Source organism: Crocuta crocuta, unplaced genomic scaffold (genome assembly GCF_008692635.1).
Source record: "Crocuta crocuta isolate KB4526 unplaced genomic scaffold, BGI_CrCroc_1.0 scaffold559, whole genome shotgun sequence".
Lineage (NCBI taxonomy): Eukaryota > Metazoa > Chordata > Mammalia > Carnivora > Hyaenidae > Crocuta > Crocuta crocuta.
The window spans coordinates 491,902-507,238 of NW_027529454.1; positions in this window are offsets into that span (position 1 = coordinate 491,902).

A 15,337-nucleotide genomic window follows, 5' to 3' on the forward strand; every position below is an offset into this window, starting at 1 on the left:
TCCGACTTCAGCTCAGATCATGATCTCACAGTTTGTGAGTTTGAGCCCTGCATCGGACTCGTGCTGACTGCCCAGAGCCTGGAGCCTGCTTCAGATCCTGTGTCTTCCTCTCTCCCTCTGCCCCTCCCCTGCTTATGCTCTGTCTCTCTCTGTCTCTTAAAAATGAATAAACATTAAAAATTTTTTTTAAAAAATGAAAATTTCGGTAAATTCTGTAAGATGAGAAGGCTGTACTGGAGGCCTTCAAAGTGACATCATATAGCCTGTTGGTTGGAGCCTGGGTGATGAGCAGCTGTAGTCTGGGATTTTCTGGAGATCTTGCTTTGCTGGTGGGAGGCTTTCTGTCATGGGCATGCTCCAGCAGGTTCTGGCCACCCCCACGTGCAACTCAATAAATACTGGCTGCTTAATGGATGTGTTGGATGGGAAGCCAACTGGATGTGTGAAGGACCCTGGAAAACATGGCAGTTCAAAGACAGGCGGCTGTGCTGAGTAGGTTTCCAAATGCGCTTACCCTCGGAGGCTTTGAACGCAAGCTCCATCGGAAAATCACAAGTGTCTGCTTCCAAGGGAATGGCTTCTAGTAATAATAATAATAAAAAGAGGCTTTGAAGGCTTCTTGGAAATCAGCTTCTATAAAATAGTGTTTTGAGAAATTGAGTTGCCAGTCAAGCAGAAACATGGGTTGAAATTCTCCTTCTGCATACTCATTCTTTTAAAATATTTTATTTTTAAATATGAAAATAATGTGTGCATATGGTTAAAGAATCCAAACAGTACAGAAAAGAGCAAAACACAAAGCAGAAATCTCCTTTCCTCCCCTCCCCTCATCTCCCATCCCATGAGGTAACAATTTATTTCTCTTTTTGTGTGTGATCACTCTGTGAGTTTATAGAAATTAAAAAAAAATATATTGTGGTAAAATGTCCATAACATAAAATTTACCATTTTAACCATTTTTTAAAATATTTAATTTTGAGAGAAAGAGAGAGAGCAGGGGCAGAGAGAGAGAGGGAGACAGAGGATCTGAAGAAGGCTCCACGTTGACAGCACAGAGCCCAATGTGGGGCTCAAACCCATCATCCAGGAGACCATGACCTGAGCCAAAGTCAGACGCTTAACTGACTGAGCCACCCAGGTGGCCCACATTTTAACCATTTTTAAATGTACAGTTTGGTGGCATTAAGTACACTCCCACGGTTGTGCAGACATCACCCCCTTCTATCTCTACAACATTTTTCATCTTCCTCAAATGAATCTCTGTACCCATTAAACAGTAATTCCGCATTCCCCCTCCCTCCACCTCTGGCAACAGCCCTTTACTTCTGGTCTCTATCCATTTGTCTACTCTAGGTAGGGGGAGTTAGGCAGTGTTTGTCCTTTTGTGACTGGCTCATTTCCCTTCACATAAACAAGTTTTTTTTTGACTGTTCTGTATTTCAGGCCGGGCACTACTGTAACTCTAGCTCATTTGCTTGTATGGTGTTATTTAATCTCTCTAACTTCAATGGTATTTATTGATTCCTGCAATGAAAGATTTAGGTCATTGCTCTACTTCCTGAATTCCTTCTCACTCTCTATCTCTCATGCTTTCATTTTTAGTTCTTCAAGTTATTTTTAATGTTTCAAGTAAGTGGCCCTGTCTACTGAACCCCAGAATTTTACATCCAACTACTTGCTTGAGATCTCCATCTGGATGTCTGTCTAACAGACACCTCAAACTTGAAAGATCTCCAGTGAAACCGGTGGTCTTGGCCTCCACCCCTCCCTGCCCCCTCCAATCCTCTCACCTGCCCAGCCTTCCCCACTCAGTAAATGCCAGATTCATCTTTGTAGTTGCTCAGTCCCCAAATCTTACAGTCATCTCCCTTCCGTCCCTCCTTTTTGACCCCTCATGCCTCAAGCCCCAAATAACGGAAAATCTTATTGACTTTATCTCAAAATATATCCAGACTCCAGCCACTTCTCATTACCTCCCCTTGTCCAAATCATGGTCATCTTTCCCTTGAATTATTGAGATAGTCTCACTTGTCTCCTGCTTCCTCCCCTGCCCTCCTGTAGTATAAGTACAAAATACTAGTCAGAGAAGTTTTGTTAACATGGGTATCAGGTTAGGTTACTCTGCTCAGGCAGTGGTTGATTCTTACTTATGCAGAATAAAAGCCAGAGTCCTTAAGATGGCCAAGGAGGCTCCTTGGGGTGCTTTTCAAACTTTAATGTGCATAGGGTTCACCCATGGGTCTTGTTAAACTGCAGATTCTGATCCCGGGTAAGGGGTCCTGCTGGCTGAGGACTACACTTTTACTGCAGGATTGTCCCCACAACCCATATACTCATCCTCCCTCGCTGCTGGGACCCGTCTCTTATACACCTCTTGCTCCAGCCTAGTGTCTGTGGTCTCTAGGTTGCGTGCTTCCCCCTCATTCTTTGTACTTGCAGTTCCTTCTGCCTAAAACACTCCCCAGATATTTGTAAGGCTTGCTCTCTTCTGTCCTTCAGATCATTTCCCAAGTATCACTTCTCTGGAGGCTTTTTTCCCTCTGTATTTAAAATGGCAGCCATTCGTCTGTGGCTTTCCCTAGCCTCTCTCCCTCTTTGATTTTTTCTGTATAGCAAAGATATACAAAGTACAGCCTCTAAGCCATGGATCAAATCTGGCGCTCTGCTTACTTTTATAAATAAAGTTTTATTGGAACAAAGCCACATATATTTGTTTATATATTGCTTACGGCTGCTTTCCCGGTATCATGACAAAGTATTTGTAACAGAGACCTTATGGCCTGCAAAACCTAAAATATTTACTCCATATCCAGTTTTTGACAGAAAAAGTTCTCTGACTCCTGCTTTGCAGCATTGATCACCATCTGACTCACTAAATAAGTCATGCGTTTATTTATAATCTGTCTCTACTCACTAGAATGTAAACTCTGTGATAAAAGGGGTTTTATCTATTTTGTTCACTGTTATATTCCTAACGCACAGGAAGGTGCCTAGCAGAGAGAGTCATGTAATGAGTATTTGTTAAGTGAATGATTATAAGTTTAAAAATATATACTTTTGTATATACAATTATGCATACAAACTGGTGGTTGTCAGAGGTTGGGTTGAGGGTGGGTAGGTGAAATAGGTGAAGGGGATTAAGAGGTACATACTTCCAGTTACAAAATAGATAAGTCACAAGGATGAAAAGTACAGCATAGGGAATATAGTCAATACTATAGTAAAAGCCTTGGTGACAGTTGCTACACTTATCTTGGAGAGTTTTTTGTAATGAATATAATGGTTGAATCACTATGTTGTACACCTGAGACTAATTTAATATTGGATGTCAACTATACTTTGCTTTAAAAAACATCTATCTGTCCTTAACCTTTTATTTTGTCAGCCATTTAGACAGTACTCCTGACTTCCCGTCATGTAACATGAGAACACTATTGGACCTATACTTTCTGTCCCCTCACCTCCCCCCTGTCCTAACTCCTGATGGCCAACATTATTTTCATCCTGTCAGTGTTGATACCAATTATGTTTGGTACTATAATTAAAACTACCTCTCACCTGCTTTGTCTGTAGATTAATTCTAACCACCCCCGCCAAAGGCATCTCAAATATTGTAATTGGGTAAACAGTAGTTAATATAGAATGTAGAAGTGTTATTGAGTCCTTGAAAAAGAAATGGTAATTCTAAGTTATGGTGCATAAAGAGAAATATTCCTATTATATTGGGTAAATAGATTATCTTTTCTTACTCTCTGTCAGTTATTTAAATTTGTGTGCATTTGGGTCATGACTTCTGTACAACTTTTGATTTTTCCCACAGTTCCTAGTGCGTCTTTTCAAAAAAGTTGTAGAATATGTAAATGTAGTTATCATATATTTGAGGTCATTGGGCTTTTTGGTCTGTGCTTTTGCTCTGGAGTTCACTTTCTCCTTAAGATATTTTTTCACAGAACCTTCTGGCTTTCTAGTCTAATTTTGATAAAATGCTTGCTGGATTTATTGCACAGCTGTAAATCAACCTTTTACATTTTACTTCTGGATGAGTTCCACTGTTTCTTGCATCATACTTATTTATATTTCTTAGCTTCTTTTTTCATTTTTCTATGGTATATTTCCAATTAATTGTTTTCAGAAGAGGAGTGTGGGAAGGAAGTGTACAGTTTCTTGTTGCTGTTGTAACACATCGCTACAAACTGAGTGGCTTAAAACAACACACATTTATTATCTTAACACTTCTGTAGGTTAGATGTCTGACATAGGTCTCACTAGGCTAAAATTGATGTGGGCAGAGCTGGATTCATTTTTGGAGACACTTAGGGAAAATCTGTTTCCTTGCCTCTTCTGGCTTCTAGAGGTCTCTTGCATCCTTTGGCCCTTGGCCCCATTCCTCTGCCTTCAAAGCCAGTGTCATGACGTCTCTCTGACTATTCTTCTCCAGTCACATCTCCCTCTGACCACAAAGGAAAAGGTTTCCCCCTTGCAGTGACCCCTGTCAGGGTCCTTAATTTGTTCATATTTGCAAGTCCATGTGAGGTGACATAGTCATAGGTTTCTGGAATTAGGATGTGGACACCTTTGGGGGGAGTCATTCTTTGCCTGGCATATAATCTTTTGGAGTCTCCCCCCACCCATTTTGGAAATTATTAAATTAGCTTCACACTGCTTAAAAAGTTCTAGAGTCAAACACATGTTCTCTCTTAACTTTGTAGACACTCCTCCATGCCATCTGTGGCCAATAACTATTGACACAAGATCTGCATGCAGTCTGATCCTTTGTCCTTTTCAGGTGCATTTACAGCCAACCCCCTGCCAGCTTTTAGAATTGTCTTGCTTGAAATTTCACCAGATCATGACTGAGAGTGCATTTTTATTTCGGTTGTTTGCTTTGCTTATACCTATCATGCTTCACTCTGAAATGATCCTTTCAACCTCAAGACTCAAATCTCTTTTTAAGGACAAAGAGTATGTTTTTTCTTTTTTTCCCCCCTATTGTTTTCTTCAATATTGGTACCACTCCGTGGCTTTCACTAATATCTCCCTATTTTAACCCTGTTAGAGGAATTCTGAGCCTTCAGGACCTGTTCTCCATTTAGTTTAACTTGTAATTTTCTCGTATTTCCCTCCACCTTGTCTTCTGGTACCTGTGTCATGGGATCTCCTTGACTTCATCTCACAGAGGACTCATTTGGTCTCTACCTGTTACCAACCTATTATTTGGCCCCACTGCTAAATTTTTTGCACGTTGATGAACATAGTTCACATTTCCAGTGATGCTTCACTGACTGTTTCTCATGGCGACACTAACTTTTCAAATTCCTGTGAGCTTTTTGATGAAATGTATTTTGAAAATTCTCTTCTGTTTCTTGCTTTTGTCTGTTGCTCCTACGATCCACTCTGCATTTTTTCAGTCTTGGGATTTCTCTTTCTCATCAGTTTTCCTCAAATGTTGACCCAGTTGGCTTAGAGTTTTTCATTATTATTTTTAGAGAGAAAGAGAGCATGTGTGGGGGTGAGGGGTAGAGAGAGAGAGAGAGAGAGAGAGAGAGAGAGAGACCCAAGCAGGCTCTATGCCCAGTGCTGAGCCTGATGTGAGGCTCAATCTCATGACCCTGGGATCATGACCTGAGCTGAAATCAAGAGTCGGAAGCTTAACTGACTGAGCCACCCAGGCCCACTCCCCGCCCCACCCCCCCAGTTGGTTTACTTTCATTTGTGACTCTCTTGCCTGACAGATAAATAGGCAGCTGACTGACATGGTTTCCCTTAGGGATCCAGGTCCATTTATACAAAAAGCTCTGCATAGATGAGCAGGCCCACTTGAATGGCAGGCTAGTCCTTATTATGTGTGGCAGGGAGCATAGTGGGTTACTTGAGCTCCCACAATTTCCGCAATGAAAGGGAGTGTGCTGTGGGGTTGGTGTACTGAAGCACACTTCTGACTTGGGTGGAACACCTTTATTCTTTTTCTTCAGCTCTAGATGGGCTTGTAGATTTCCCCTGAACTCTTCCCTGCCCTCATCCCCAGCCCTCATGCAGACGGTGGGCCCTCTCCAGGCTAGTCTTGATTCTCTCATCATGGCCATCCCATAGCCCTCTCTGGTTCCCCAGGCCTGCTCACTTCTGTCCTGAAGCTTTCCAAGGCTCCACCAGGTTACACTGGGTCACATATTCACTCCGGTCTTCTATCTGTGTTTCTCACTGACCTCTTATGCTCTAGCTTCTGCTTCAGTGATTCCATTTGCTTTCCACCCTTCAGAGATTTGTGTGTGGATTGTACCTGTTTTGTCTGTTTGTTTGTTTGTTATCAGTACTTCCAAGGATTTATGTCTTCTATTTTGTACATCTTTGTTAGCTGTTCAATGGGGTCTTGTCTGGGAGCCATGTCCAGTCTGCCATCTTGAGCCATAGACTTGAAATCCTCAAAGTCCTAATGCAATTTGAATTTAAAGGAAATACCTTACATCTTCTCCTCTTAGAAGCATTTTTCTCCCCTGTCTCCCAACTCAGATTGTTTAGGGCCTCTTCTTGGGACTCTAGTTAGAATCACATGTCACATTGTGTTATTATTTGCCTCTGTATGTTGGCTGTGCCTCCAGGCTGTAGGGGCTTTGATTACAGCGTATATGTTATCTTTAGATACCCAGTTGCACACATGGTATGCAGCCAGTGAATATTTACAGACTGTGAGTGCATGTACACTTACTCTATGAATATAGGAATCCAAGGTACTACTACATGGCTTTAGCTTTCAAGGAATTCAAAGCATAGTAGGGACAACTTGGGGACAGTAGACATGTCACTGATAATTCTAAGTGTAAACAGAGTGGATGCCAAGTGTGTGGGGCCGCAGACAGGAGAGCAGAGAATTGTGCTTGGGGGTGGAGAGAAGTCAGGAAAGGCCTTTGGAAGGAGATTATATTTATGTTAGTTGTGAAGAGCACATAGGGGCTCTTAGGTAGTTCCAGGTGTATTAAGGCATTCCAAAAACAAAATAGCAGTTCAAATGAATTATGGCTGGGGTACAAAGTGTAAGGGGGGGGGCAGTGGCAGAGGAGAGATTTGAAGAGATAGACAGGGGCCAGCACATGCCCCGTGTCAGCAGTGAAGGTGGGCATTTTGTACTTGATCCTGAAGGGAGCCCCTGGGGGCTTGTAAGCAAGGGGCAGTATGGTCACATTGGTGTTTCTTAAAGGTGCCGAGTGCAGTATAGAGGGTGGATGAGCAGAGTCCTGAAGATTTGGGACTTGACTGAAGTAGTCTAAGTGAGAAGTGTCGACCAAGGGAACAAAAGTTGGAGTAAAGTTGGAGAGATGGGTTTGGGGAATGGCAGGAGGACAGGACTGTGAACTTTGGTGACTATTTGATGTGAGGGGTTAATGGGGAGGGAAGAGGCAAGCTTTCAGAGGCCATTCTGGTGCTGGGGCTCTGGATTCACTGAACACAGGAAAGGACATGAGTGCTTTTGTTTTTTGGTAAATCTCAACTAAAAGGTGAAGGGGTTGTGGCAGCCGTGATTTATGAGATTCAACCAGGCTGTTTCAGTCCTTTCTGAAATGCACATTTCAGCTGAAATGAGGAAAGGCATGTCTTCAGTTTTGGCTTTGACAGCCAGGCTCCCCATTTCCTTCCCAGGGAACCTACTGGGAGTGGGATGTCCTGGTGAGCTACATGAGATCAGCTTCATGTGAGGTTTGGATTAATTTTTAAAATGGGATTAGCATCCAACTGAAATGGATGTCAACTGCTTGGAATGCATCTTTGGATCCGAGTGATTTTGATACGAACCAAATGTGATCGTCTAGTAAAGTTTTTGTTTATGCAGAGCCATCTTGATATCTCAACCCCACCACAAATTTAACTCTCAGGAACCCTCCAAAGGAAGGCATACCTCTCACTTGTTTTGCCTTTGTGCTTCTCTACACCCCCCCCCNGTTACCAGATACGAGCACTTTCTGGGTGTTAGGCACACCCACCAATGGTACTGTATTGACCTACACAACCACCTTAAATAGAACAATCACAATCCCCATTTGACAGATGTTGAAATTAGACCTTAAAGGGGCCTTCAAATTAGTAAATGGCAGAGAGGATTCAAATACAGTGTCATCTGAAGTATGAAGGACCTACTGTGGCCCAGCGTTATCCTTGCATTACTCCATTTAATCCTCACAGCCATGTAAAAGTATAGAAACTTAGAGGAGACTAATAAAAAGAGGCTTAGCAAGATTAAAGAACCTTTCCACAGTCATGCCCCACCAGGGAGACCTGAGATTTTGTTTTCCTTCTTTATTTGTAGGCCAGAGGTACGCATTATATGTATAAGAGATGTTAAGAGGCATGTAGGCAATATTATATGGCATTGCAACAAAACTCCCCATGATGCTATTCAGATAAAGAAAGAACCTCTTTTGAAAGCTATTTTCTGGATGGCCATACTCAAAGCTTTAGTGACGGGGAAGATTGGAAGGGAGTAACTTGTTCCATGCTCAGGAGTAGACTGTTCTGTATTCCACACTAATTCTAATACTTCAAACAGCCCTTTGAGGTGGGTATAATGATTCCTGTTTCCTAGATGAAGGAACTGAAGTCCAGAAAGGTTAGGTAAAGGTTAAGTAATTCACAAGCTTTCTGCCCAGGTCCAGCTGACCCAAAGCCACAGGTTTTCAGAATAGCACTAACCCACTTGGAGGACCGTTATTTAGAGAAACACATGAGGAGGAAGAAAGTGAGGAGGATGCAAGCCCTGCCATTGGTATTTCACTTGGCCCATTAAGTTTCCCTAGGTGGTGAATAAACGTCCTTTAATGAAATTTGCAGATGATGCTAAATCAGGCCCTCTATAAACATGGGTAACACAAAAAAGCAATACAAATGATCCCAAATGAAGGAGGTTACAAGTGCAGGCAGGAAATAACAAGATGAGATTGATTACCACAGGGAAACTCTGAATTAAAACATCTGGGCCAGCCAATGTGACTAACATAAGCACCTTTCTGTAGCTCAGAGCTCTGCAAGTCAGAAGGGCAAGGAGTTGTCACTGCATCCAACTCCTTCAGCTACAGATGAAGAAACTCAGACTCAGACAGGAGATGGAGATTATCCAAGGCTGAAGTCAAATTAATGACAGAGTTGAGATGAACCCCAGGTCTCCTGTCTTGTAACTGACTTCTCCTTTCATTATGGCCCAAGGGTTTTGGAGTCAAAGGTACTTAAACTGAACTCTACCATTTAGATGCTGTGTGTCTTTAGGCGTGTTACTTAACCTGCTTGAAACTGAGTTTTCCTATCTGGAAAAGTGGTAAAGTGACACATATTCCTTAGGGTTATTTTGGGAAGGAAGTGAAATGATGGGTACCTGACACATCGAGGTTTAAGAAAGATTCATTTCCTTTCTTTGCAGTAGAGAAACCCCTTAAGGGCAATAGCTATGGTGCGGGGTATGTGGTCTCCATTACTCCATGCATGAATGGATGCTAAATGCTCTTCCAGGAAGATGGGCAGTGGACACAATGGGAGCAGCTAATGTGATATGGCTGCAGTCAACAGTGTCTTCAAATAAATCAGTCAAAAATTAATCACGGAAGGCCTATTACATGCAAGGTAGACTTTGTACCACCTCACGGGATGTAGGAGAGTGGGGCAGAATGATGTCACCAACTGCTGAGACCATCGGGAAAGACAACCTGAAGGATGTGGGACTGGAGCCAGAAAGAATCGTTTTCAGAGGAAAGAGTCCACGTGAGCACTGATTTGGAAAATGATTTCCACGCAGTACGCTGCCTAACATGAAATGCGGGGGACACGTGACTTGTTTATATGATGGGATGTTCGGTTGGAAGTGGGACATGGCATCAAGGCATGCTAGAAGCTGCATTCACCATGTGTGGGGTTTACAAAGGAGCTAGCCCTGATTCGGTTCTGTGGCTTTTGGCTACTGCATCCACACTGGGGACATAAAAGATTGGAGATGAAGATTGCAGGTTAAAAGGATTTGTGAGGACAACGTCTTTGGTGTGAGCAGTGCTCTGAATCCCAATTCCACAGGGGAAGGGTTGGGGAAGGGCACATCACCGTTCCTTCCAAACAATCATGAGGGCTTCCGTGGGGGCATCTTAAGTGATTGGTAAGGGTCCTCTGAAGTGAGAGCAACAGAGTGGCCTGGCTCTGCCTCCTGCCTGGAATAGCTAGCCACATAGGCCACCCGGCCAGCCGCTCATGGCCATGGCTGGGGAGAGGAGGGCTGGTGGCCCTAGATTGGCCTGCCTCCCGGACTCTGTCAGGTCAGAGCTGGTATGTATTTCCTGAGGAACAGATACAGACCATGTGGGAAAGAAGGCAGGCCTGGAGCCATGCAAAGTTCTATGCAAGCCACCTACCAAGGAGGGAGAACTAAATAGGGAGCCTGCATGAACCGGATTGCTGGAATCGGGGACTGAGTGCGTGGAGGGGACAACCAGCTAAGGGAACCCATCACAAAAGTCATCAAGTGCTCCCAGTGAGGGTCTAAACAGAGGTCGCAAATCCCATCCACCTCTTCTCCGAGCTTTAATCTTTTTTATGAGTTGTTTTTAAAATTTATTTATTTTGAGAGAGAGAAAACCAGCAAGTGGGGGAGGGGTGGAGAGGGAGAGCGAGAGAGAATCCCAAGCAGGCTCCATGCTGTCCACACATAGCCCGACAGGGGGCTCGAATCCACGAACTGTGAGATCATGACCTGAGCCAAAATCAAGAGTCAGATGCTTAGCCAACTGAACCACCCAGGCACAGCCACCCTCCCCCCCCCACCCCCACCCCAGCTTTAATCATCTTTAATCAGGCACCAGGAGCAGAGAATGAGCACTAGTTTATGACAATACTTGTGAAGTGAAAGTTTCTCCAGTGCTGCCCTTTACCATGTTCTTTACTCACTTTGTCCCTCTACCAGTCCAACCCTAGGATGTGTCCACAGACCAGAGGTAGCAAAGCTGTAGGAAGAGGGGCTGAGGTATGAAAGAGTACAGTCTCCTGGACTGCAGTAAACCAGAGACAGACGAGGAGAAAGTATTTATGTTCTACAAAGTTGGCAGCTTTGCCTATTACTTTCACTTTACTGAATTGAGATTTTACTTAAAGCCAGTTTATTTATTATTCTTTTTTTTTTTGGTACTCTTTACACCCAACATGGGGCTCAAATTCACGAACCTAAGATGAAGAGTCCCAATGCTCTTCTGACTGAGCCAGCCAGGTATCCTTACTTAAGGATTTTAAAGGACTACTGAACATTTGATTATCTAAGAGTGAATAAGGGAGTTGAGGGCCTGCCTCAACTTTCATCCAGGAATGTAGGAAGGACTACCCACTGAGCAGGGGAGAGTGACATACGAAGTTCCTTTTTCAGATGCAGCTCTTGAGTCCCCAATGTGCGCAGGTCACATTTACATATTTGGTTCATTGGAGTGTAGTCTTTACATTGGCTTGTCTGATTTCTTACCAGATGGTGAGTTTCTTTGATGCAGTCAGACTTATGGGTATAAAAATAGTACCAAGCACAGAGTAGGTCCTCAGTACATAGTGTGGACTGAGATACGTAGAGGAGAAGTTACGTGAGTGGCTGGTAGAGCACAGACTTCTTCCCACATGCTGACCTTTCTATTTAGTTCTCCAGGTTCCATCCATTCAGGGAGCACTTTTCTGAGGTGCCTAGCACCTCTTATGTCATTCCCCACATACTCTTCTCGTGTCATAAGCGAGTGTGACACCATTCTGTCTCACCTTTGGGACTCCTGATGAACACACTTTTATTTTCTCCTCTTTTATCATTATTTGTCTTTGTTTTCTCCGAGGGCCAGGACAGTGTCATTCACATCTCTGAATCCCTAGCACAGGACTGGGCACCTCAAAGCTTCTCCATAACAGTGGAACAAAGGGCTGGACAGAGCAAATCTGAAATCCTTATAGATGATGTGAGGGTTAGATTAGGAGCTGTGACTCAGAAGAAGGGGCCTGGGTCCTGGACCCACCAGCTACCTGGGAAGTATATGATCTTTTGTAAGAATTGGTTTTGAGCATAATAATGAGGGCGGTAATACTCATCATAAGTGGGAGCTGTGAAGGTATTTAGTAAAAGGATCTCTAGTTTGATGCCTTGTAAACAACAGGTGTCTTGTAAACAGCAGGCTTTCTCTTTCGTGTGTGTGTGTGTGTGTGTGTGTGTGAGAGTATATATGTGTCTATATATAAAATTATATTTATGTAATTATATNACATAATTATATATTTTATACATATATATTTTGTATATATATAATTTTTTAAACCCTCTTTCTCTTTATCCTCCATACTGAAACCCAAGCAGTATCTAGAGGCAGGAGTCATGGAAATGGTTGGTAGTAAAGGTCAAGGTCACGTTGGAGAAGAGCTGAAATCCAATAACATTATCTGATATTGTGATCTGAAGAACACAAAAATCGGAGGGAGAATGTGTGGGTTTGGGTTGGAGCCCTGTCCCTATCACATATCAACTCATAACCCTAGCGAGTACATGACTTTTCTGAGCTTCCTTTCTTGATTTTTAAAGGACATCAGTAAGATGCTTGGGCCCTTCTTGAGGGCAAAATGTGTGTCTATTCATCTCCATGTTCTTAGCAGCTAACAAAGCAGATGGTATACAATCATCATAATCATATAATAACTGATAAGTAATAATAAATGACTCTTTTCTAAACATTTGAATATAATAATTCACTTAATCCTGACAGCAACACAGTGAGGTAGGTACTCTTAAATTTTCGTAAATACTTGGGGAATGGAGTTTCACTCACATATCAGTAAACCAAATCAAAGGCAACAATGTCAAGTAACACTAATGTGTGCCATGAAAATGTAAGGTAGCATTTGGGTTTTTCGTTTTCTCTACTTTGATGTAGGGGACACGCTGGCCAAACTTATCATAAAAAAGGGAGGGGATCATTTAAAGAGATTTTACAAACATTGCCCTTTGTGCGATTTCATTTAACCTTGAGTACAGCTCTTTGAGGAAGATATAATTATCTCATTTTGTAGATTGGGAAACTGAAGCCCAGAATAATTAGGTAGCTTAGTGACATGCTCAGTGGCTATGCAACTATTCTGTGAATAACTTATGATCCAGATCAAAGTTGGCTGTCTGCAAAACTCAGGCACTTGGAGAGATGGCTAGGTAAGGGAAGAGAGGGGAAATGCAGAGGGAAGGGAAGCACCCGATGAGTTTGAAGTGGTTTAAAACAGGGGTTAAAGCCATCAAAAGAAAAACTGAAGCCTTGCATCCAACTCCCTCCAGTGCCATTCAGATATTTTTCTCATTCTGACAGTCAGAAGTAGATGTCCCTGAAGTACCTCTGTTCCCAGGGAAAGACCAATGATAAGTCTGCTGGGAACTGCACAAGATGAGAAGTCTGTTATTTCCAGAGATACCTGAGAGGCCAAGTGGAGGGCAGGCATTGAGAAGTATGTCTTTGGGCTCTCTTACATGTGAACGTGCTCATAGCTCTGGTTGGGTTATACTTTTTACTCTTTTCCCAAATACTGGGGAGGCTGCACCAGGTGGGGAAGGTAGAATTAGGAGGTAAGTAGGAGCCCCTAGGATGGGAGCTTGTCTAACTCGCTTCGGTGTTCTGCCTAAGTCCTCCCCTCTGGATCTCAACCCAATAGGAGTGGGCTGGGGCAGGTGACATGTTCTATAGTCTAGAGTCTGAATTTACTATTTTTTAGTCTGACTTCCCACATCCCAGAGAGGGTGATTCAGTTCTAACTTTGGGAGCAGATGTGCATCACAGACTAATATTTTCAAAGTTTTAATCATGTCACCTCTATACTTAGCCCTCTTGTTTGGCACTTCTGCAGGTTTCCCAATTAAGGTGTCCTCTTGTTCTAAATATATCAGACGCTTATGCTAATTAATTAGGTGGAGTGTGTGTGTGTGTGTGTGTGTGTGAGAGAGAGAGAGAGAGAGAGAAAGAGAGAGAGAGAGGCACTGGGTTGGTTACCTGACAGGTAGAATCCCTGTGATTCAAGTCCACCCAGAACCAACTCTGAAATCCTGAACAGGTTATTAACTTCTCTAGGCTTTGGTTTCATGTGCAGAGAAAGAGAGTCCTAATAGTGCCTACATGATTGGGTTGTTCTGAGTGGTGAGTCCATTTCTGAAAGGCGCTTAGGAGAGTGCTGGGCATATAGTGAACGCTCAGTAATAGAAATTATTTTTGTGAATTCTCACCTACCCTCTCTTTTTACATGTGAGAAAATGGACCGTGAGTAATTTAAGCAACTTGCTCAAGGTCCCACGATAGGCACTTGCTAGGAAGAGGGGTAAGAATTAGGATTGTGTCTCAACCTGGGACCCAGAATGGCCTGGGTTCTGCCCTGCTGTTTACTGTCTCTTCCTAACTGTGGTCAGTTTCGGTCTTGCACCTGAGGCACGTGGTTATAGAAGGAAGCAGAGCACACACTTATGTGCCTGCCCTTTAAGGCACAACTCTCAACCCAAGGGTAGCACACTCTGTGAATATCCTCAGACCAGACTGATGATACCTCCCAGGAGCCAGGACACTGGTGGGCAGAGAGGTGGAAGCATGGGGAAAGGGTGGTCTTTCCTCAGTAGCTTTTGTAATTGAACTTCATCTTGGGCTCTGTTCAAGGCCGTTCACAAACTGTCCACATCCTCGCTCATCAACCTCATTTCCATGCTGTTTGTATTCCAGCCCATCTGGATATTTTGTATCCTGGGTCCTCTATAAAGGTCTGCTCCGATGGGAAACAAGAATGGTTTGACATTGACCCCCCACACCCCAATCTTTTCTAATCCTTCTTGTGACCAACAAAATCCTGATTAAAAATTTCCATCTTACTTTTAGTTTAGATTAAGCCTAACCAAACCATCACAGTGTGTCAGTGTCGTTTGAAACTGCACAGTCTTTCCCAGGGCACATTGAACTTAGATAAACAGTCACCACAAGATGAAACTGGCAGTAATTCAACCTACATATGCAGATCTTTGTTATTGAACCAAACAAAAAAAATGTGGAATAATCACAGTTTCTTATCAAAATTAGATCTGCACTATATGATATGAGAAATTGGATTTGGTAGGAATTACAGTCACAAAAGAAAATTCATAATGATCAAAGCTATAAAATGAAAAAGCTATAAAATAAAATGGAGTAGAGACAATACACTGATTCAGGGAATCGAATCTGCATAGGATTGAAATGAAAATTTTGTTTTGAAAAACATACAATGAAAGTGAAAATGTAGAAATTAAATACAATCTACCTATGGTACAATAATGATGTAAGTGTCTGTATCATTGGAGTAGGTGGGG